At 40.7% G+C, this 24,469-nt stretch overlaps 1 protein-coding gene across 2 annotated transcripts in view; it reads right to left on the minus strand.

Annotated features, from left to right (window-relative positions):
- Nucleotides 1-23,909, minus strand: part of LOC139565043 (protein ELFN1-like) — a 94,192-nt gene extending 70,283 nt beyond the window's left edge. The window contains exon 1 of one of the 2 annotated variants that reach the window (XM_071385055.1): nucleotides 23,427-23,909. The gene's annotated coding sequence lies outside the window, so the exon portion shown is untranslated. Of the gene's footprint in view, nucleotides 1-22,393; nucleotides 22,685-23,426 lie in introns of those variants that run through there. The other variant, XM_071385056.1, reaches the window with a different exon arrangement.
- Between the last annotated feature and the right edge of the window lie 560 nt (nucleotides 23,910-24,469).

Below are 24,469 nucleotides of genomic sequence, written 5' to 3' on the forward strand. Positions count from 1 at the left end.
GATATTAGTGCTGGGGGACCAACAGCAGAGCTAACAGACCTCACATCACATGCTCAAGGAGGGTCAACAAGGGGCATCACAAACAGCGCGGCGGGAGATGATCTTAATTCTGAAGGCAAGAAAATCCAAGATACCGTCCACGCTGACTCCCTCTAATCGATGCCGACAGGTAATTCAGACGAGTGCATGGGAGAGCTTACAGCTTGCAGCTAGCCTCAGCATAGCATTCGTAGACGTAGAGCCCCCCCCCCACACTCATTCAGGTTCCGCCACGGCAATTCATTCAGGAGCACTTTTCTCCTCTATTATAGACCACAATGGGTAACATTATGTAATATATAATAACCACGAGTGGACGTTAAGGGTACTAACAATATGGGAGAATAAAATCTCCACCACTAAACTCTGAACATTCACAGGAAGTCGTTTGTCTATAACAGGAGTATTCAACTCTTACCCTATGAGGTCCAGAGCTTGCTGGTTTTCTGGTCTACCTGATAATTAAATACACATACCTGGTGTCCCAGGTCTAAATCAGTCCCTGATTAGAGGGAAACAATGAAAAAATACAGTGGAACTGGCGTCGATGTCCACAGTTAAGTTTGAGGGGTATATAACAATTGACTCTGCCAAAGCTCTGCAGGGTTCTCAACTGCCTTCCAAATGTTCCAAAGTAATGTTGTGACTGTCACTGTAGCATATATCATGCTGTCTACTGACAATAGGCCCTAGAACTCCTTAGTTGCTCCTAAGGACAGTATACTTGTTACATTCACAATGTAGAATCATATACTACGCCAGCTGTATTGAACCAGTGCAAATAACACAGTTTACAGAATGAGTCAAGGCCAGAATTGTACACTAACAGCTTAACCGTTTGGAATGAGCACATCTCTAAATAGGAGCCAAAACGAATGGAGGAAAATGGAGGACGGGTTACTAGGGGAGGTTGTTGCCGGAGTATATCCTGAGGGCATTAGAGAGAGAAAAGAGGCCCAGCCTAGCTGGTGTCTCACGGCTGTCACTGGCACTGCTCCAGGGTTGTGAGAGAGGCACTGTTATGTAATTCCACAAGAGCCTCTTTCTCTGATACGTGGCTATTGCTTTTCAGCACAGTCCTATATACCTGTGCTGCCAATTCACCAAACATGCCTGCATCAAAAAAAAACATCAGGCCAGAGACCATCGTTTTGTTAATGTGTTTGAGAAGCCGGGTGAAGTCAAGAGTGTTAGGATTTTAACATTCACATCACAGGTAGAGCAATATACAGACTAGTGCTCCATATTTGGAAGTTAAACCACAAAATACTCAAGAAAAAAACGCTTCATAGATTGTCTTTGTTCTAAACACACAGGTATTCAAAAAAGAAATATACACAAAAAAGAAAAGAATGTTGTCTCAAAATGCTGAGATTCAGACGCTGTCAGACAGTAAATGAAACATCTCAGGAAGTACATAAACACCCAGGAGATTTGGAAAAGTAAGCATTTTGGCACGCAAGAAACATTTCTGCTGATCATGAAAATAAAATATGTATGTTGGCGCATCATGCAGCACATCTTTGTCTCCCCAACAAAAAAATTGATCTCATCCTTTCGATCTCATCCTCATATGAGATCGAAAGACTACCCCACAGAATTAGGAATTGTAACGGTCGTTCTCCTCCTCTTCGTCTGAAGAGGAGGAGTAGGGATTGGACCAAAGCGCAGCGTTGAAGGTAGACATAATTTATTAAATGAAAACGACGAAACACGAATAACACTAGAGAAATACAAAACAAATAAACGATGTAGACAGACCTGGACTTGAGAACTTACATATAACGAAGAACGCACGAACAGGTATAGACTACAAACAAACGATACAGTCCCGTGTGGTACAAACATACAGACACAGGAGACAACCACCCACAAACAAACAGTGAGAACACCCTACCTTAATATGGTTCTCAATCAGAGGAAACGTCAAACACCTGCCTCTAATTGAGAACCATATCAGGCAACACATTAACCCCAACATAGAAACACAAAACATAGACTACCCACCCAGCTCACGTCCTGACCAACTAAACAAAGTTAAACAAAGGAAAAATAAGGTCAGGAACGTGACAGGAATTAGATAGGATCTCTATGGACTACCCCATGCAGTTTTAAGGACATGAATATCTCTGGTTGTGAATGTGCAGCGAGAGTGACACATTTCACCCCCATCTGCCTGTGTATCTAAAGAGAGTGGATTCATTCACATCTTTCAAAGGAATATTTTCAAGCTCTTACTTGGCAAGACATCATGAAATGAACACAGGTGGACATAAAATGACACAAACCATTGTCATGTACAAATCTAGGATTGTGTCACCTGCAACCAGACAAACAAAAACAAGGATGTTGTGCGTGGTATGAACGCAAACGGTCTGCTAGGTAGAGAAATAACAAAGAAACAGACAGCGGTCCCCATGACTGTAGTTCCATTACAGCCCCAGGGCTCACAGCCTGGACGTCTCTCCTACACTCTTAGAAAAGAATATGCTGTCTAGAACCTAAAAGGGTTCTTCGGCTGTCCCCATAGGAGAACCCTTTGAAGAACCATTTTTGGTTCCAGCTAGAACCCTTTTGAGTTCCATGTAGAACAATCACAGAGGGTTCTACATGGAACCTAAAAGAGTTCTACCTGGAACCAAAACGAGTTATCCTATGGGGAGAGTCGAAGATCCCTTTTGGAACCCTTTTGTCTAAGAGTGTAGGTCCACACACACTTAAACCCACTGACTTTGCCACTTCTACCTGGAGAGACCATGACGCACAAACACACATGAAAAGCTTTTAAGTCCCACTGTTCTTCTGCCGAAGTAAAAAGACTGACACACTCATGTTTCCTTTTGAATGAAAGAGAAGCAGTGCCACGTTCCTCTGCACACCTCACACTGTGTGTGGGGAAAAGCACACCGCCATCCCTCTTTAACAGTGATTAAATAAAAGATGAATGTGTCACGTGACACGCCTTTGCTCATTTCTGTTGGACAGGTTCACGGCCAACGGAGTTGACATGAGGAGTAATCGAAGTGGAAAGGTAGGTATGCTCAAAGCAATGTGTGTCTACAGTATGTCTCCTCACAGTAGAGAGACTGCAGGTGAAGGCCTATAGGTTCTTGATTCTGTGGAAACGAGTCGGAGAGCAGAGCCTGTTGCATATTTAACCACCATAGTTGCTCCTCCATTGGTCATGCGGTTCACTATTCGGCATGCCTTCAGGCTTCAGATATGTTCTTAGCAAACTGAGACCAGCAGTATACTATAAATACCGAGGCATTGCTATCTCTCCCTGGTAGACCCAGCCCTGTCTCTGCACAGCTGATAAGGCTGGAGCTCACTAAACAGCCAGGGTAATGAGAAGCAAAAGCCCAAAACCGGCCTAATTAAAAGTAAACAGACATGGGCACGTAACACCCAGGATAAGCATTTAGCCGTGAACATCAGATTAAAGGAGGATACAGTTGTTGAGTTTAAATCTCAGAAATAACAGGGGCCAAAGACGAGCATTGGACGTGGTTTACTTTCTTCTGCCCCTACAGGATGAAACAGTTTCCTGTGTTTGGGGTGTGGTTAATGTGGCTTTCCATGGTGGTCAGAAGGGATTATAGATGATAATCAGCTCAGATCTTATAGGAGTATCAAAGAGAATTAATTGGATTTTCAGCCTTTTTCTATGGTGTGATTAATGTGCCAACTTAATTTATGCATTGCAGACCACTTTAGATGCCCTTATTTACTTGTTATTTATTTACTGTGTTTCTAGGGATGTGTTTACACTCTTATTACTGGAAAGAAGCAATGGAATACATACCTCACATTACGTAATTGATACTGGTGGTGGATAAATAAATAATACTAGTTGATGATTAATTCAAAGATCAAACATCCTTTAATCTGGTCATATTTAAGTGAATCAAATTAGAAAATGCAATCAGACATGGTTAATTATGATCCAGGAATGTGATTATGGTGTGCAGTTGTTAACCTACAACATGGCCATTGGGTTACTGGCCGTGAGTACAAAGAGTAAGGTTCAGTCCAGTCACTGCAATACTAATAAGTAAACAGAAAACTGCAGGGGGTGCAGTTTAATTTAAGAAGGCTGATTGTAACACAGATGTGGATTCCAAATGGATTTGGTTTCATAAATGTAAATTTCAACTTGCATTCTCATTCTCAATGGTGCCCTGAGAACAAACAATTCACAAATCAACATGATAATTCAATAAAACAGTGGGAAAAAATTCAACAGATACACTTACATTTCAACAACACAAATAAATGATTCCAATCAATCAAAACGTTCGCATACCTCAGTGAATTCATTCCTCGCTCTAAACTACACCACTGGCACCAGGGATTCAAGATGTAATGAGGATTGTCATTTTTCCAAACATGGGGTGCGTTAAAACGAAAGGCTGATTTGCATAGGTTGGTGGAGACACGAGGGACCTCAAGAGTTAACCAACCCTGTGAGCGGGTTCGGTGCCTCGTATTATTCTACTTTAACAGAGAAGTGAGATATTTTAGAAGCGTGTGCAGCAGAGCTTTGTAAACAAAATGGGAGAAATGAAGTGATCTACAGGAATTTAGAGAGGTCCAGTTGACCTTTTGATAAAGGATGCAGTGATGAGTATTAAACCTGTCACCTGTGATATGCACTCTATGGTACACTGCATCCAAGGGTTTTGGAGTAGTGGCTGCTGCTCTCTGATAAATGGTGTCACCATAATCAAGAGCTGACAGGAAGTTTGCCTGTACAACCTGCTTCCTGCTGTTTAGGGAGAGGCGTCATCTATTTCTATAAATCGCAGCTTCTTAACTAGCTCATCCGTACGTTTTTAAATGTCAAAAAGCCTCGATATTTACAGGTATAAATGTGTAAACCATCTGAAATATTTCTATGAGAATTAGAAAACATCATACATTCAGTTTTTACCGCATTAAGTGCCCATTTTAAATCAGCAAGGTCTTTCAGCCAGGCAACAAAATCAGATTGCAGCTCCAACATAGCCTGGTCAGCAGTAGGGGCAATAACGTACATAACAGTGTCATCTGCATACAGATTAATATTACAGGTTTTTGCAGATAGACCAATATTATTTATATACAGTAGAGGACAGGTCCCACCTTTATTACTATCGAGGTAACGTGACACCATCAGAAAGCACACATTGTGTACTGTTTGACAGATAGTTCCCAAACCACTTGCAAGACGCATGGTCGAGGCCCATTTCAGACAACCTTTGAATGAGTGGGGGATGGTCGACAGTATCAAAGGCCTTTCGATAGGTTTATAAATGTGGCAGCGTAGTGATTCCTATGAAATAAGCAATTTAACTCAGAATCTAAGACAAGCAGAGCTGCTTCAATAGTGCTTTGTCCAAGTCTAAAACCAGACTGGTGCACATTAATTAAGAATATCATTTGAAGTTCTTAGCTGAGAGTTTGCGAGTGAATTCTAATATTTTTGCAAGGCAAAATAGTTTAGAAATCCATCTCCATGTCCCCTTGATCTGGACATGTCCTTCTATATTTCTCTTCCCCATCTCACACTGGCTCGGCACAAAGACTCACATGGTCTTGCTAAAAAGGTAGGATGGCATAATTGACATGCAGGATTTACACAGATCTCCACATTTATCTCAGGGATAACACCTCACAGGCTCAGCAATCTGGCACCCCAGATCCCTCTCTCTCTCCTTTCTCCCTCTCCTCTCCCTCTCTCTCAGTGCTCTGGTCTCACAGTGGGTGATCACCAGGCTGAGCTGATGCGGCCTGAAAGGCAGCACTGTTTAACGAGCAGCGCAGGGCGTGTGAGTGAGGAGACAACAGGTGGACCGTCAGATTGATGCGCCGCAGCTGTGGAAGCACCACTATTCTTGCCAGCTGTCGGCCTGAATAATAATCATTAAAAAAGGGATCTTTGCAAAGAACCTAGCATGCTGCCAAGATGTTTGTCTATTCCGGCATCACATGGGCGGGAAGGAGAATAAGTTATATACATAGAGATGTTGTTCCTTCCTCTGGTTTAAGTGACACTGCATGGCTTCACTCATGGCGGTTGCATCATGTAAATATTGAAATGTGTGTGGCCCCCGTCTACAGAACATGCACCAGTTACAGTGCCTAGTGAAAGTCTACACACCGCTTGCACACTCTTCTTTTGCTGCCTTAAAATTTGATCTAAAAAGGAATTACATTTAGATGTTTTCTCTGAAGATCTACATAACCTACTCCACAATTTCAAAGTGAAAGATTTGTTTTTATTTTATTACAAAATGAATAACACAAAAACTAAGATGTCTTGATTGCACATGTCTTCACACCCCCTTGGTCGAAGCACCTTTGGCAGCCATTACAGCTGTGAATCATTTTGAATGAACTTTGCACTCTTAGGGAAACATACAGTTGAAGTCGGAAGTTTACATACACTTAAGTTGGAGTCATTAAACATTGTTATTCAACCACTCCACACATTTGTTGTTTACTAACTATAGTTTTGGCAAGTCGTTTAGGACATCTATTTTGTGCATGACACAAGTACTTTTTCCAACAATTCTTTACAGACAGATTATTTCACTGTATCCCAATTCCAGTGGGTCAGAAGTTTACATACACTAAGTTGACTGTGCCTTTAAACAGCTTGGAAAATTCCAGAAAATTATGTCATGGCTTTAGAAGCTTCTGATAGGCTAATTGACATAATGTAGGTCAATTGGAGGTGTACCTGTGGATGTATTTCAAGGCCAACCTTCAAACTTTGCTTGACATCATGGGAAAATCAAAAGAAATCAGCCAAGACATCAGAAAAAAATTGTAGACCTCCACAAGTCTGGTTCATCCTTGGGAGCAATTTCCAAATGCCTGAAGGTACCAGGTTCATCTGTACAAACATTAGTACGCAAGTATAAACACCATATGACCATGCAGCCGTCATACCGCTCAGGAAGGAGACGCGTTCTGTCTCCTAGAGATGAACGTACTTTGGTGCGAAAAGTGAAAATCAATCGCAGAACAACAGCAAAGGACCTTGAAGATGCTGGAGGAAACATGTACAAAAGTATCTATATCCACAGTAAAACGAGTCCTATATCGACATAACCTGAAAGGCCGCTCAGCAAGGACGAAGCCACTGCTCCAAAACCGCCATAAAAAGCCAGACTACGGTTTGCAACTGCACATAGGGTAAAATATCGTACTTTTGGGAGAAATGTCCTCTGATCTGATGAAACAAAAATAGAACTGTTTGGCCATAATGACCATTGTTATGTTTGGAGGAAAAAGGGGGATGCTTGCAAGCCGAAGAGCACCACCCCAACCGTGAAGCACGGGGGTGGCAGCATCATGTTGTGGGGGTGCTTTGCTGCAGGAGGGACTGGTGCACTTCACAAAATAGATGGCATCATGTGGAAGGAAAATTATGTGGATATATTGAAGCAACATCTCAAGACATCAGTCAGGAAGTTAAAGCTTGGTCGCAAATGGGTCTTCCAAATGGACAATGACCCCAAGCATTCTTCCAAAGTTGTGGAAAAATGGCTTAAGGACAACAAAGCCAAGGTATTGGAGTGGCCATCACAAAGCCCTGACCTCAATCCTACAGATAATTTGTTGGCAGAACTGAAAAAGTGTGTGCGAGCAAGGAGGCCTACAAACCTGACTCAGTTACACCAGTTCTGTCAGGAGGAATGAGCCAAAATTCACCCAAGTCATTGTGGGAAGCTTGTGGAAGGCTACCTGAAACGTTTGACCCACGTTAAACAATTTTACTGCAATGCTACCAAATACTAATTGAGTGTATGTAAACTTCTGACCCACTGCGAATGTGATGAAAGAAATAAAAGCTGAAATAAATAATTCTCTCTACTATTATTCTGACATTTCACATTCTTAAAATAAAGTGGTGATCCTAACTGACGCAAGACAGGGAATTAAATGTCTAATTACTAGGATTAAATGTCAGGACTAGGGAAAAGCTGAGTTTAAATGTATTTGGCTAAGGTGTATGTAAACTTCACACTTCAACTGTATGTCTATTGTTTTTGCCAAGATAACTCAAGCTCAGTAAATTTGAATCATCAATAGGAATCATTGATGGACAGTTAAGTCAGGACTGAGACTGGACCACTCAGGAACACTCAACACCTCTTGGAAAGCCAATCTGGTGTGTCTTTGGCATTAACATTTGGATAATTGTCCCGCGGAAATGTGAATTTGTATCTCAGGGTTATGTTTTCAGAAGACTAAGGCAGGTTTTCCTCTAACCTTTTTACCTTGGCTTTGCTGCTATAATATTTCCTTAAATCCTGAAAAACTCCCCTGTCCTGCTACTGACATGATGCTGCCACCACAATACTTTCACTCTGTGTTATGTTGTATTGGATTTGTCCCAAACCTGTAGTTTTTAATTTAGGCCCAAAAATGTATTTATTTGCCAAATTGCCTTGCAGTATTACTTAACGGCCTTGTTGCAAACAGAACAGATGATTTGGAGTGGATTCATTATTTTGACATTGTCACGGAGGCCAGTAATGTGGAGTGAATGCAATGTGGTTGATACTCTGTATTTTCAAGTATTGTGGTGGCAGCATTATGTTTTCGTACAGTATGCCCGTCACCGGCAGGGACTGGGAAGTTTGTCAGAATCAAAATAAATATGAAAGTAGCAAAGCCCAGGCAAAAAGAAGAAAACCCGCCCAACCGGACAACTACACAGATTCTAATGATAAAGAGGTTTTCAGTGTTCCTGAATGGTCCGGTCCGGACTTGAAAATCAGAGACAAGGTTTGAATATTGCTGTCCATCAATGATTCCCAACCAAATGTACCGAGCTTGAGCAATTTTGACAAAAACAATGGTTATATGTTTCCCTAAGAGTTGTGCAAGGTTGGTAGGATCTTAATCAAAATGAATCACAGCTGTAATGACTGCAAAATGTATTTTCACCCAGTACTAATATAAGTAATCAATACATGTTGTTTTTTATTTGTATTCATTTGGACAATTTTCTATAATAGTTATTTCACTTGTGGAGTAGGTTGTGTACATCGGTAGGAAATACATCTAATGTAATTCCTAACGTAAAATTGTACGGCAGCAAAATGTGAAGACTGTGCAAGGGGTGGGTAGGCTGTCACTAGGCACTGCAACTGCTCGGAGGAATCTAGAGTCTGATCTGAATCATGATGCATGGCTCTGTGCAACGGCACTCTCCAAACTTGGCACGGAAAGGGATCGACTTCATTGCGCACACAACATATAGTGAGCTAAATGTATTTAATTCATTTGGTGTTGCTGTGTGAAGCTGTTGCCCTGCATGCCCAATGCTGTGTCCACCTTCATTACTCTGCAATCGATCATCATCTGGGCAGCCACTTCTTTGGAAATGACTAGGCTGTGGTCTACATGCTCTTAAAGATCTCAGACAAAACAATAGTGACAACAGAAACTGTTTCTAAATTGGGACAAAAAATAATTACCTTATTCCAAAATTGTTTTATTTTATTTTTTAAATTCAAGGGTTTCAACACACACAATACTTGACAGTACTACTGTTCTACAAACAAACCAATATGCAAATCATGTTTTATTTCGTATGCGTTACCAATAGTAAAAGCAGTTGAAAGACCACTACATTATAATGTAATGACATGTTTTCCGTACATACAGTCTAAGGAAGAGGGAGGACCAGTAAGTAAAGCATGCTCTCCAACATAATTGTTATCATACACTGTGGCCGGCAAACGGTGTGAATACTGGCACATTTTAATAAGTAGATGCTAGTATGTTTAGAGGCAGTTCCTATGGTAACAATGCCATCTCTTCACTCTCTTGTTGACAATCCATTAGATTCCTCCAGTAATACTGATGGAAATCCTGAGTTTAGATTAGATTAGATTAGTTTAGTTTAATAGTCGCATATATAGAGTGACAGATGTAATTCTTGAGCGCCAAACTCCAACAATGCATTGAAATAAAATATATAAAAAAATATAGTAAAAACATGGATAATAATACAAATAAATGTATATAGAAATGTCCATAAAGAGAGAGGGGGGGTCTGGGTAGGCAGGGGGAGGAGGAGGGGAACAGAGATTATTTTAACTCCTAATGCGGACATTGCATGAATGATTTTAAATCTCTAATAGTCTTTAATTATGTATCAACACTTGAGCTTAGGTAATTGCGAAGCCTCAGCAGGCCAGAATGTTGATTTATGGTGCATCTTGACAGAAGTGCTTAGAGACCCTTAAAAATTGAGAGCTGCATTAAAGCTACAGCTGATAGCAGTCAATATAATTTAAAATACATTTTGCTTAATTATCTCACTGCCTTAAAAAGGGACTTTTGGTCCTAAATGGTGCCCCTAAAAATGGGTCTGAATTGAGAACATGGATATCGCACATGAAAAAGTAGCTCCCTGTCCATGGCTTTGTAAGCTATCAATCATCTTTCTTCAAATGACGTAGGCAGGGATGTCAAGTGTCATCCCCGTTCTCTCGTCTGGTGTGACACTGTGGTTACTGATGCTATGTCTGAGGTCAAAGGTCGCTCATAGAGGCTCAACATAGAAGTCATGCTTCACTAAACCTGCTCACATTACCTATGACTGATGATGGCATGGCTCTAGCGGCACTGTCACCACTGTTCACTGCCATGCCTCCTACCTCACCTCATCCATCAGAGGGGTGCTCATCCAGCCACACGCCCATCCAAACACCTCACTGGACCAGGACAGACACTATTGATGGTGCTCCAAATGAATATTCATGAATCATAGTTTTGTTTTGTTTGGGGATCCATTTTTAAGAGAGAGGGAAAAACCACTTAGACCTTCTACACCAGAGGGCTCCCAGTAGTTGAACAGATGTTGGACTTAACCCTCGCACAGCAGATGTTGGTGATTTATTCAATTTTTTTGCCAGATTAAAGCACTCTGCCTCGACAGCCGCACTGTGGCCTATCGGAGGAATCAAGCATTTGCCATTGGATGAAATGGTTCATCACCAACAGCCACCTGTGTAGCATTACTCTTCATTAGGAAAACGCATCACACTAATCCAGTTAAATGCTTAACTCACAATAAAACACTATGATACAAAGGGATGTGTTCCATCTAGGATCAACAACTGCAACTCTTTAAATATAGCAATCACACGATTCATATTAAGATGTCAGAGACTTTGATATGGCACAGCTTCATGGAAGAAGGAAAAATAACATTGTTTGTGACCACTGTCCCCAAGGGACCAACATCTTTGAAACTTCCTGACTTTTAATGTCCCTAATCCAGGAGTTATCCTTGAATTTCTCTGTTGGTACTTAAACGTGCAGGGCAACGAACTAAGTCAATCTTCCGTCTACGATCCCTTATGGGTAAAGCATTACCTGTCATTACCTGGCGATGGGGGAGATAAGAAATCTTCTGAAATCAAAGGGAGAGTATTTTCTTCATAGCCACAGGCGCCAGATTACCCATCAGCGATGGCCGTGCAAAGATGCAAAACGGAGGTTGCAAGAATAACCCGTTGTGATTTGTCAGATGTGGCGGAAGTATAATTTGTACTGATAAACAAGCCAGACTCAACGTGTGCAAATCAGCCTTACATATGAGTGGGAGACAGCTACATGCTATCAAAAGGGGGAAAATAGTACTGCGTTTGTCTGCTGCTGTGCTGCGGCAGCGCCAATTTGGACTTTTCTCTAAGGCAATGAGTTCCTTTCAATTCGGTTTCTCCTTCGCTCTCTTGATTTCCCACGGTAGAATTGACAGAATTACAGTGTGTAACGTTCATGTTTTGTCAACTTTTCCTTGTCTGTTTAGCAGACAAGCACATTATTAATTAGGCAAGCAGGGTATTAGACAATCCATTCAAAGGGGCAGTGAGGCTGTCTCCATCAAATCCCACCTGTTCCATTGACTTCACTTCTTCCCTTTTTAAAACATACCTGTTGTCTCAGCTGTTTGGCTGTACATACCAATGGGAGTAATGCTCTGCATCATATAAAACCAATTGCTTTACAGGGTGTGTATCATCAAAAGCCCACACATATAGATCCATACTAAACACCACAAAGACATGTACTATTGCATGGATTTCACATTGCATTTGATCTGTTAATAATTCACTCAAATACTGAAAGCACTGTCAATCATAGAATCTCTCTCAGGCAAAGACAAGCATCTATCCACAGCATTAGCATGCACAGGGGCACATCTGAGGCAATGTGATCACTTGACATTCAAAGAGAGAGAGATAAGTATTGATTATGGTGAGGAGGGTTTGGCACTTCCACGGCTTGAAGTGGCTACAGTAAAAACATGCAGCACAGGGTTGGGCAGTGCACACTCACCTCTCCGCCGGAACCTCAGCCATTACTGCAAAGTGATTCACCCACCCACACTGTGATGGAACTCTGTATGGAAAATCCATCTAGGTAGGCAAGTGTTTATCTTAATGATCTATTACCTGAGCTTGCTGAGAGACTGCTGCTTTGTAAAGACAATAGACTATATTAAATAATATATTTACAGTTTACTGATTCGCCCACCATCATACCATACATGCATTTACTGTAATTATCAAACTATTATGAATCCAATCTCATCTAAAGGGGAGATGTTTAACTTCAGTCAATACATATATATTTACCTGAAGTAAGACATAGCAAATTCACTGCATTTCTAAATGTACATTTTTTTAAGACACTGATAGTTCACCTTTTTTTCGTGGTTGCTAAAATTCGCTTAATTTCAGTTTATGTGACAAAACAAGCAAGTATAGTATAGAGAATCATTGTACCATCTAAACCGTTGTGAAACATAATATTTTCAGCTGTTCGAAGTTTGTGTACAAAATCTAAAGTAAAAGACTCAAAAACGAAACAGATCTACCACTTCTTAGACTTGCTTTCAATGAGAATGACAGATCTATAACACACATTTCTATGTCAAAAAGTTACATATTGCTTTAATACATTCATACAATTTATTTCCTAGCTACAGAGGAACCAGAATTATTTGGACTTTGCGGGTCTTACTCCTGAGGTTTTGTATTTCACAGAGGTTATAATTAAAGTGATTGGTATCCAGTCTTTTCATTGAACAGGATGTTGCTGATGAGTGTGTGTGTGTGTGTGTGTGTGTGTGTGTGTGTGTGTGTGTGTGTGTGTGTGTGTGTGTGTGTGTGTGTGTGTGTGTGTGTGTGTGTGTGTGTGTGTGTGTGTGTGTGTGTGTGTGTGTGTGTGTGTGTGTGTGTGTGTGTGTGTGTGTGTGTGTGTGTGTGTTGGTCCCACCTCACGTTTTGCAGTAGTGTCCAGTCCCCTTGCAACCAGTCTAATCACTTAAGGGTGAATGATAGACTCAAGCATCATACCTAGTGGAACACATATTTTGCTATACAACTAAACAATATGAACAACATCAATATATTTGGCTTCAACTTCTTTAGCTTTTCCTATCATCTGATATGCATAACGCATTGACACAAACAATGTATTCGGCCAGAGACTTCACAGACAGTGTGCTGTTTCAAAACGGCAATGTTCATGTCATTTGTAAATGTATAACGTATTGAAGAAAAAATGTTTTAGACAGGTTTTTAAAACAAGTAAACAAAAAAGATGATGTTGTGTTGTTATGCCTGATTGAATATGTTTTTAAAAGAATACATTTGCTATTATTGTTACTATTTCTGACAGTTTCTTGGCATGTACATACATTGCTTTATCTTTCCTCTGTATGATGCAGTTGACCTTTTCACCCTGAATTTCTGCAGTGTGCCTCGTATGCATATTCTGCCATCCAAGAGTATGTCATTCAGTGAAGGAAGGAAATACTGTTTCTCGTACACTCACTCAATAAAGCCAGATCAATAAGAAAGCCTCTGAAGTGAGCACATTGACAAACCCGTTATGTATCACCAGTTTTAATGGGTTCTCATGCACAGGATATTCATCAACCCGTGCGGTGCTGCAGCCTGCAGGTATACAGCCCCCGTGGTATTTTGTAGCCCTGCCCTGTAATTACTTTGCAGAGAAGATGGCAAGGGAGAGAGGGACGGGGGGAGGGGGAGAGGGACGTTCAATATGCCTCGCTGCCGTGCCACTTGTGTGATGCTTGTTTGCTAAAGGTTTTCTTCCATCATAAATCAGTCAGCATGAGGCTGAGGAACTACATGCCTGGCACACCAGAACGATTTTCATCTTTGTGCACTCGTATATGAGTTGTGACTGATTCAAATTACCCCCCGAGCCAACCCCTGCGAAGGAAAACTTCTCAACAATTAGACTCCGATTATAATTTATCTGTCTCCTTTTCACATTGACACTCTTCTTCAGCAGGGTGGTACGGCATGATTAGGGGCTCGACTGCTTTTAAACAACAGTGATCTTGAGGAAATTAGATCTTTGTGAACTGGAGACTTTAATCGTCAACCCAACAACACTCTGAAACTGACACTGGAAGCAACTTTTCTCAAGTACAAAATATGTTTTGCATCATCTGGTCCCATTTGTTTCTAGATGTATCAGGGATCTAAATGGCCATCTCTGCCACCTTCAATAAAGTCTCCGAAGTAAACGCCAACACATTTATTTTTGAGACGGGTCCTGGTCACAGCTCAGTAAACGCCATACACAGTTAATGAGTCAAACAGGCTGCTGATTCAAGGTGAAGTTTGCAAATGCCATTTTATATGCTTTCTAAAAGATACTATCTCGGCAATTGTGCCATCTTTGCTTTGCAGAATTGAAATACAACAGGACCCAAGGGCAACCATCCAGCTTAAGGACATCAGCTTTTTATTTCCAGCTTATCTGCAATTTCCAGGCTCCATTAGATACAGAAAGTCCTCAACCTTCAGTCATATTGTTTCTTGCAAACTGAATGCTCAGGGACTGTCAATAGACTTCATTTTGGATTTCAATTGTCCAGAGATACAATGCAGACAATGCCAATATGACAAACATGTCCTTCAAATCAGAGGCATTTATAGACCCTCCATGTTTCAATGAAATGTTGAACTTGTGTTTTATAGTATAGAACTACGCAGTTTCTTCAGTTGGGATTTGCAAACTGGAATCTCACCTTTAATTTAAACGGATGCAGTTTGACTACAGAACTGTAGCTCGATCTAGCATATGCCACCACAGTGTGGTACAATGCCTGTGTCACAGTGTTCATTGTCTTTAAATGACAAGAGACCGGGTGTGATGTTCACTATAATGGAGAGGTTTTAAACACCGTCAACATTTACAATTAAATTCACCAATCATTTCCATCCATTTCAAACAAACAGATTACAGTCTGCATATGTTAATGAGAGACATTTATCAAAGGCACATCCCACTGGGCACAAACTGGTTGAATCAACATTGTTTCAATGGAATTTGTCAACGTATTGTGACATGGAATCTACGTGGAAAATACATTGGATTTGAAAAAAGTCATCAAAGCGGTTGTTTTGAGGGTGAAACTTGTTTTGAGGGTGAAACTTGTTTTGAGGGTGAAACTTGTTTTGAGGTTGAAACTTGTTTTGAGGGTGAAACTTGTTTTGAGGGTGATTATGTCATCATGGTAACCACATTTCAGCATAGACAAACCTTTTATAAAATATATTTAATGTTTACCTTTAAAATATATGTCATGTTCTCACCTTTAAAACAACGTCAGATCTTCAGCACTATATCCACTATCAGAGAAGAAGAAGTCCTACAAGAGAATTGACACATCTACAGCGACCCTTTGGTCTCCCATCCAGGTTGTTAACCAAGCCCAGCCCTGTTTACCTAAGATATGTGTCACTGACCATTGCCAATGTGCTATTTTGAGAATAATTGTTGAGAGCTCTAACATTTAAAACGAAATAGATTCACTGTTGCTGTCAAAGTCATTCCATAGGGTAGGTTTTAACAGAGCAAATGAAACGTGACCATACTTGATCACTTACAGTATATCATCAATGATGCTATTTAGGCCTATATAGCATTTGCAAAGTCATCAACATCAATTGTTTCATTTCAACCCAGAATTCAACCAGAAATAGACAATACAATAGGCCTAGGTTTTCAGGCCCTGGTTGATTTAAAATGTAATGATAGGTTTAAATAATGGTTGAAAGTACAGGGATAGACATTGGGTGACAACTAAACCACAAATCCGACATTGTTTTCCATTTGAATTTGGTTGGGCTTTTAGATGGTTGAAAGAATAGTGATAACACATTGGAAATTCAACTAACTTTTGGCTGTCTTTTTGAATGGGTGAATATAGGTTGTAATTTCATTGATCAACGTCTCAGCCAAATGTGACCCAATTACCCGCGTTGAAATGACATAGTGTGCCCAGTGGGATGCTTGTTATCCCAAAGGAGAGGGAGGAACTGCAGCACATATGCTACTTCAAGCTGATATCCTATTAGCACCACAGACACTTCCCTCACATGTGCCATTTAATTATCTTGTCTGAATTTTAAAGATGATTATTTCACAATTACACACAACTTTTCTCATAATCCTGCCATGTAATACGTTTGACATGATAGCATCTCAGATATCTATTTTCCATAGCAGGCCTAATCCTCTTCCTCATCCGTATGAGGTGAGATGAAACATGCAAAGTAAAGCACATAACGTATTATGACCCCTGCATTAATATGAAAAAAAAAAAAAAAGATTCTTATAGATTCCAGCTGGTGTTATTGCATAATTTACCAAGACACCTCTTGGTGCTGACTTGGACTATGCTGGTCTCACTCAAAACCTCTTGGTTTGTCCACATACAAGTCAACACTCAATGCAAACAGCTATTCATGACATCATATTGTAGCCATAACTGGACTCAAAGTCATCAGTACTGTAAACTATAATACCAACAGGTCTTAAAACCTCTTGACAAGATCGTTGGTGTTGTATTGACTCTGTGATCGCTGCAGGTCCTATGCTTCTCTGCGTGATGGTCCCTCAGGCCAAGGCCCCGTACTGATGCTCTCACAGCAGCACCAACCCACTTCTGGGTTAGACCAAATGGGACTCCATGACCTCGCAGCTGCCAATCCAACACCTAAAGGTTACTGCAAAAAAAGAAACGTCCCTTTTTCAGGACCCTGTCTTTCAAAGATAATTCGTAAAAATCAAAATAACTTCACAGATCTTCATTGTAAAGGGTTTTAACACTGTTTCCCATGCTTGTTCAATGAACCATAAACAATTCATGAACATGCACCTGTGGAACGGTCGTTAAGACACTAACAGCTTACAGACGGTAGGCAATTAAGGTCACAGTTATGAAAACCTAGGACACGAAAGAGGCCTTTCTACTGACTCTGAAAAACACCAAAAGAAAGATGCCCAGGGTCCCTGCTCATCTCCGTGAATGTGCCTTAGGCATGCTGCAAGGAGGCATGAGGACTGCAGATGTGGCCAGGGCAATAAATTGCAATGACGGTACTGTGAGATTCCTAAGACAGGGAGATAGGATGGACAGCTGATCGTCCTCGCAGTGACAGACCACGTGTAACAACACCTGCACAGGGTCGGTACATCCGAACAGCACAACGGCGGGACAGGTAGGCTGAGAGAGGCTGGACGGAGGGCTTGTAGGCCTGTTGTAAGGCAGGTCCTCACCAGACATCATCGGATGGCAACAACAACTGCCCGAGTTACACCAGGAACGCACAATCCCACCATCAGTGCTCAGACTGTCCGCAATAGGCTGAGAGAGGCTGGACTGAGGGCTTGTAGGCCTGTTGTAAGGCAGGTCCTCACCAGACATCATTGGCAACAACGTTGCCTATGGACACAAACCCACCGTCGCTGGACCAGACGGGACTGGTAAAAAGTGCTCTTCACTGACGAGTCGCGGTTTTGTCTCACCAGGAGGGATGGTCAGATTTGCGCTTATCGTCGACGGAATGAGCGTTACACCGAGGCTAGTACTCTGGAGCGGGATCAATTTGGAGGTGAAGGGTTTGTCATGGTCTGGGGCGGTGTGTCACAGCATCATCGGACTGAGATTGCCTGCAATGACAACAATCTCAACGCTGTGCATTACAGGGAAGGCATCCTCCTCCCTCATGTGGTACCCTTCCTGCACGCTCATCCTGACATGACCCTCCAGCATGACAATGCCACCAGTCATACTGCTCGTTCTGTGCGTGATTTCCTGCAAGACAGGCATGTCAGTGTTCTGCCATGGCCAGCGAAGAGCCCGGATCTCAATCCCATTGAGCCTGTCTGGGACCTGGTGGATCGGAGGGTGAGGGCTAGGGCCATTCCCCCCAGAAATGTCTGAGAACTTGCAGGTGCCTTGGTTGAAGAGTGGGGTAAAATCTCACAGCAAGAACTGCCAAATCTGGTGCAGTCCATGAGGAGGAGATGCACTGCAGTACTTAATGCAGCTGGTGGCCACACCAGATACTGACTGTTACTTTGGATTTGGACCCCCCCCCCCCCTTTGTTCAGGGACACATTATTCAATTTCTGTTAGTCACATGTCTGTGGAACTTTTTCAGTTTATGCTTCAGTTGTTCAATCTTGTTATGTTCATACAAATATTTACAAATGTTAAGTTTGCTGAAGATAAACACAGTTGACAATGAGAGGATTCTGTTCTGTTTCTTTTTTTGCTGAGTTTAGTCGGCAGTCTGGCTAGCTGACTTTAGCCTGGCTAAAAACATAGCAAGCTAGCTAGCCTTTTTAGCATCCCACATCTCCATGTCAAATAAGGCATGTCTCACACTCAGTTTTCAGGTATTACAAGGAGCTTCCCCTTTTGTGATGAAAAACGACATTGCAATACTGAATCTTGCGTCTGCGTAGAGCTTGTAGAAGCTTAAGACATTCCACTAAGAGGCCCTATTGAGGAGGATACTGATGTCGTACTGATGCTGGGGCCGCTACAGTATTGTGGTATTGTAACTGCAGATTTTGGCATTCTGTTGTACCATATGTTTCTTAGCTCTGTTCACAAAGCATGACTGGTCTCTTTGATTACACTTTACACATTGTTAACCATATACACAGAGCATCTGGGTTTGAGCACGCCAGTATGTCATGCTTAGGTAATTTCTCTACAACATGCAGCACATCTACTGCAAACAATTCTGAAACAAAGCATGGATGCCTTCTACAAGACAGTCATGTTTTCTTTTATCTTCAGTATGATTCCTTATTGTGTAGTACTTTTTATCCAATTTTATCCAACAAGAGAATAATGCTTTGTTGCCTTGTCCAGGAAGTCACCTTTTACCATGCCGGATTAAAGGTACTATGTCTTCACAAAGTTATGCATGTGTTTACTTTAGTTCTACGACTACATTGACAAGCTATCACCACCAGTAGACTCATCATCATCATCATCATCATCATCCTCCTCCTCATCATCATCATAAGCATCACTACTTACAGTGTCTTCAGAAAGTATTCATACCTCCTGACTTATTTCACATTTTGTTGTGTTTCAGCCTGAATTCAAATGTATTAAATATATATTTTATCTTTACATAAGTACTCACACCCCTAAGTCAATACTTTGTAGAAGCACCATTGGTGGCGATTACAGCTGTAAGTCTTTTTGGGTAAGTCTCTAAGTGCGTTGCACACCTGGATTATACAATGTTTTCCCATTATTATTCTTTAAATTCTTCATGCTCTGTCAAGTTGATTGTTGATTTCTGCTAGACAGCCATTTTCAAGTCTTGCCATAGATTTTAATGCCGATTTAAGTCAGAACTGTAACTAGGCCACCCAGGAATATTTGATGTTGTGTTGGTAAGCAACTCCAGTGTAGATTTGGCCTGGTATTTTAGGTTATTGTCCTGCTGAAAGGTATATTTGTCTCCCAGTGTCTGTTGGAAAGCAGACTGAACCAGATTTTCCTCTAGGATTTTGCCTGTGCTTATAGCTGTATTCTGTTTATTTTTTTATTTAAAAAACTCCTTAGTCCCTGGTGATCACAAGCATACCCATAACATAATGCAGCCACCACCATGCTTGAAAATATGAAGAGTGGTACCCAGTGAATTTCTTGTGTTAGATTTGCCCCAAACATAACACTTTGTATTGAGGACAAAAAAAGTTTATTTGTTTGCCACATTTTGTTGCAGTTTTACTTGAGTTTTTGTTTTGTTTTATGTATTTATTTCACCTTTATTTAACCAGGTAGGCCAGATGAGAACAAGTTCTCATTTACAACTGCGACTTGTGCCTTGTTGCAAACACAATGCATGTTTTGTAATATTATATTCTGTACAGGCTTCCTTCTTTTAACTCTGTCATTTAGGTTAGTGTTGTGGACTAACTACATTGTTGTTGATTCATCCTCAGTTTTGTCCTATCACAGCCATTAAACTCTGTAACTGTTTTAAAATCACCATTGGCCTCATGGTGAAATCCCTGAGCGGTTTCCTTCCTCTCTGGCAACTGAGTTAGGAAGGACGCCTGTATCTTTGTAGTGACTGGGTGTATTGATACATCATCCAAAGTGTAATTAATAATTTCTTCATGATCAAAGGGATATTCAATGTCTGCTTTCATTCTACCAATAGGTGCCCTTCTTTGCAAGCCATTGGAAAACCTCCCTGGTCTGTGTGGTTGAATCTGTGTTTGAAATTCACAAAGACAGATACAGGGACTTTACAGATAATTGTATGTGTGGGGTACAAAATCATGTTAAACACTATTATTGCACACCGAGTGAGTCTATGCAACTTATTATGTGACTTGTTTACAAATGTTCACTCCTAAACTTATTTAGCCTTGAAATAACAAAGGGGTTGAATACTTATTGACTCAAGCTTTTCATTTTTATTACTTAGTTAACATTTCAAAAAACCTAATTCCACTTTGACATTATGGGTTATTGTGTGTAGACCTGTGACACAAAATCAAAATGTAATCCATTTTAAATTTAAGGCTGTAACACAACTAAATGTGGAATAACGTCAAGGGGTGTGAATACTTTCTGAAGATACTGTATGTCTTTTTCCAACGGCAATATCGATCAGGACAGCTTCGTCTCTTCCACTCCTTACCGTCATGAGAAGCTGTAATTCTTTTCAGTATCCGCAGCACGATCTCACTCTCTTCCACAAATAACCAAGCTAAGGCAACTTGCATACAAAATAGCTGACTCAATCTTCAAGCTGCATAATCAAGATAAGAAAGACAGGGACAGGAAAAGGAGATGCGGGATGCTAATGTGAGGCAAAGCTCCAGCGACAGTAGCTATGAAACTGTGTGAGGATGTTTGAAAATCGTCAAAACTCTCCCGGTTTAGCTGCAAATATCAAGTTAGGTTGCTCATCCCAATACCATTTACAAAGACGTGGAAAGTAAATGGTGTCATGAAAATGAGGGGTAAACAAGAGGAAGAAAAAAACAGATTTGTTTTAATTATTGTCTTCGTAGCCTACTGTCTTTATGCATACATGTTTCGTTCAACATATTGATATAATGCACTTGTGCCAAGTGCCAGGTGAGCGCGTAATAGATGAGTATACCTTTTATTTTACTTGTCAACTGTGTAAGCCGAGGGTTTACGCACCACTATACGCAACAGCTCAAGCTGTTGTCGTAATATGTTTGGCTGAGTATCAGCTGAGCATTAGGCTCTTGTCATGGCAACCTTTGTAAGCGAACCACACTTTCTCAGCACTCATGCAAATAAGGCCTACTCAATATCGTGAATCAATTTAGAATGTCATTATCAATGCCACACATTCATCAAATGGTGCAGTTGATCCACAAAAATCATGCAATAATCATGCAATATACAATATTGTAAAAAATAAGAAAAAAGAAAAGAAGATTTGCACAAAAAACGACGGGGTAAAAAGATATTGCAACAATATTTGTAAACAATTTTTACAAACACCTAGGCTATACAATATACATTTGCATACAAGATGAATAGCAAAGACGCCTTATATTCAACCAAGTAGATGTAGGCTGCACGCTCTGCCTATATCCATAGAGGGTCATATTGTTGTTTGTGTAGGTCTGACTTCAACCATATGAATATGTGACGACGGATATGAATCACAGGATAAAAACAAATATTTGTCGTTGAATAAAATCAACTGCAATCCAAAATCTCTGAGATAATTCAATCATCTGATGTCACTTTTATAGGGATAAATCCATACCCTAACTTAGCCTGCCTGGGTGTTCATATACGTCACAAACCCCTATTTCACATGAATTACAAAATGTATTACCATGCTCAGAGGCATGCAACTAAGAGTCTACATAGTCACCGATTAATTATACCCGCGATGTTTAACTGCACATGGTGCAGCAATATGTTACAGTAGGCTAAGTATTTCTGTGTACTGTAGGGTATGTCATGTAGACTCACCAGTACAGATTAGCCCTGTTGACTGGGTCAGTTCCTCGTGTCCTCACGGACCTGGCGCGCCTAGCACATCGGGCTGTACTCTGTATGTTGCTTATTCTGTAACCTACAATCCTGCACGCAAACTCAAATTCTGAACGTTTAAAAGCTCTGAGAAATTATCCGATAAGGTGTCGCCTTGACGTCAGCAAGGATCTGCGCACTAGTGTACATTTAGCACATTTTTCATAATTTAATTAAATAGGAAAGTAACACAGTTGTCATATAATTCTCAGAAAACCCATGAAGCGAAGCCATGAGAGAAATATCTTCTACGGTTCAAGGCGAACTCTAGCGGTAAAGAGGGTCCGTTCGCTGTCCATGGTGCTGAAATGCATTTCTGGCAATAGTGGCTACTTCAATGTTGGCGTCCCTTTTTACTTTTGCATTCCAATTGCATATTACATACAATGAACATGAAATTAGCTAAGATCAAGATGTTTGGGGGATGGCAACGCTGATTTTGTATTTAGTCAACATGGTTGTGTATTTCTCTATACGGGACAGATTATTATGAAGCTAGCTATATCAAATAACTTAGAAACCACTCTACGTGAATATTATTTTTAACGTGCTACAGTTTAAATACCTAGATTTGATCGTTCACTGATCAAATAAACACATTCCAAACCACTTAAACTATGCATGTCATCATAAGGGCATGTGCAAAATGTGTTTAAGTTTTATGCATGCATATGCAACTTCAAACCAGTTCTACATTTTCTACAGCTAACTCAAGGATAAGTGATATGCTACAATGTGTTGCTAACACACGTAGCCATTGGAATATGGCTCATGTGTGAAAACTATTCTTGCTAATAACATGCAATCACTTTTACATCGTTGAGTTTCAATGTACTGTGCCGATATTTAAAGACACGACTACAACGTGTACGTTGAATATGTTAGAGAATTAAGTCGTATTGTGTTTACTGCGGCATTGAAGCGTATTAGAGTACAGCATTCCTCCACTAACCAGAAACATTTAAGCACTTACCTGCTTACAACAGCGGAGCAGAATCCCTCTAGCCTTTCCCGATCAAAAACTGGAACCCTATGTCACCATGAACCAACCCCAAGACATTTTCAAGGAGGCAGCAGATTTCTGATGAAAAATCCAGGGTTCTGTTGGTCTCGGAATACAAGAAATGCAGCTCCTCACTGCGTCAAGCACAAGCCTCAAAGATCCATTAAACAGTGAGTGATTAATTCAAGCCAGAGAGCCCTGATCGAAATCTCTTTCACTCCTTGCCTTTATGTATTCCGAACAGGAGTCGGGAGTTTCCATTATGCCGCGACAGGGCTCTTTTTTCAATCATATCGGGGCTGACACCACGTTTTAACCATAATCGGCGGGTTATTATTTCAGTTGGGAAGCTCAGTGGAGAACTATGAGACGGGAGAAGAAGCATGTTGAACTTCAAACCCAGTTGGGGTGAAGATAAATCTCATAATAAGATTGTTTGTCACCGCAAGTCTATAAATGGTGGAGTTCAACACAGTCTGGAGGGTAATTGTAAATCCTTTTGTTGAAGTGTGCCACTGCACCTCTAAATATAGTATAGATCAGCCATATATATTATACGGCCTACATATTTAACCTGACCTCACAACATGTTCATATAGAAAAATATTTGTTCTATGGTGGAACTTCATCAAGATAATGTTGATAGACATGGTTCGCTTGTATGCAAACATGGCGCTTATTCAAACTGAGGTACATTATTTTAGTAAATACTTAAAGGGACACTGTTTTGTAATAAGTATGTATTTTTTATAAATCAATTACATCATATTTTCCTTTAATTTTGTGTTTGTCAATTGGGCAGAAAGATAAGCTGGTATAGCTTTCCAAAATACAAACACAAATGTATTGAAATTGATATAAAGACGTTGAAATTAACGGTACATTAAGACCACCCAGTATTACTTGGGCCATGCCATAACAACCACAGGTAGTTCAACTCCTGAAGCTGCATATTGGCAGCCGTTGATGCCCATGAGAGCTCTTACATTTGATTTATAGAGAGTGCAGCCTGA

This window comes from Salvelinus alpinus, chromosome 36 (genome assembly GCF_045679555.1).
Source record: "Salvelinus alpinus chromosome 36, SLU_Salpinus.1, whole genome shotgun sequence".
NCBI classification, from domain to species: Eukaryota; Metazoa; Chordata; class Actinopteri; order Salmoniformes; family Salmonidae; genus Salvelinus; species Salvelinus alpinus.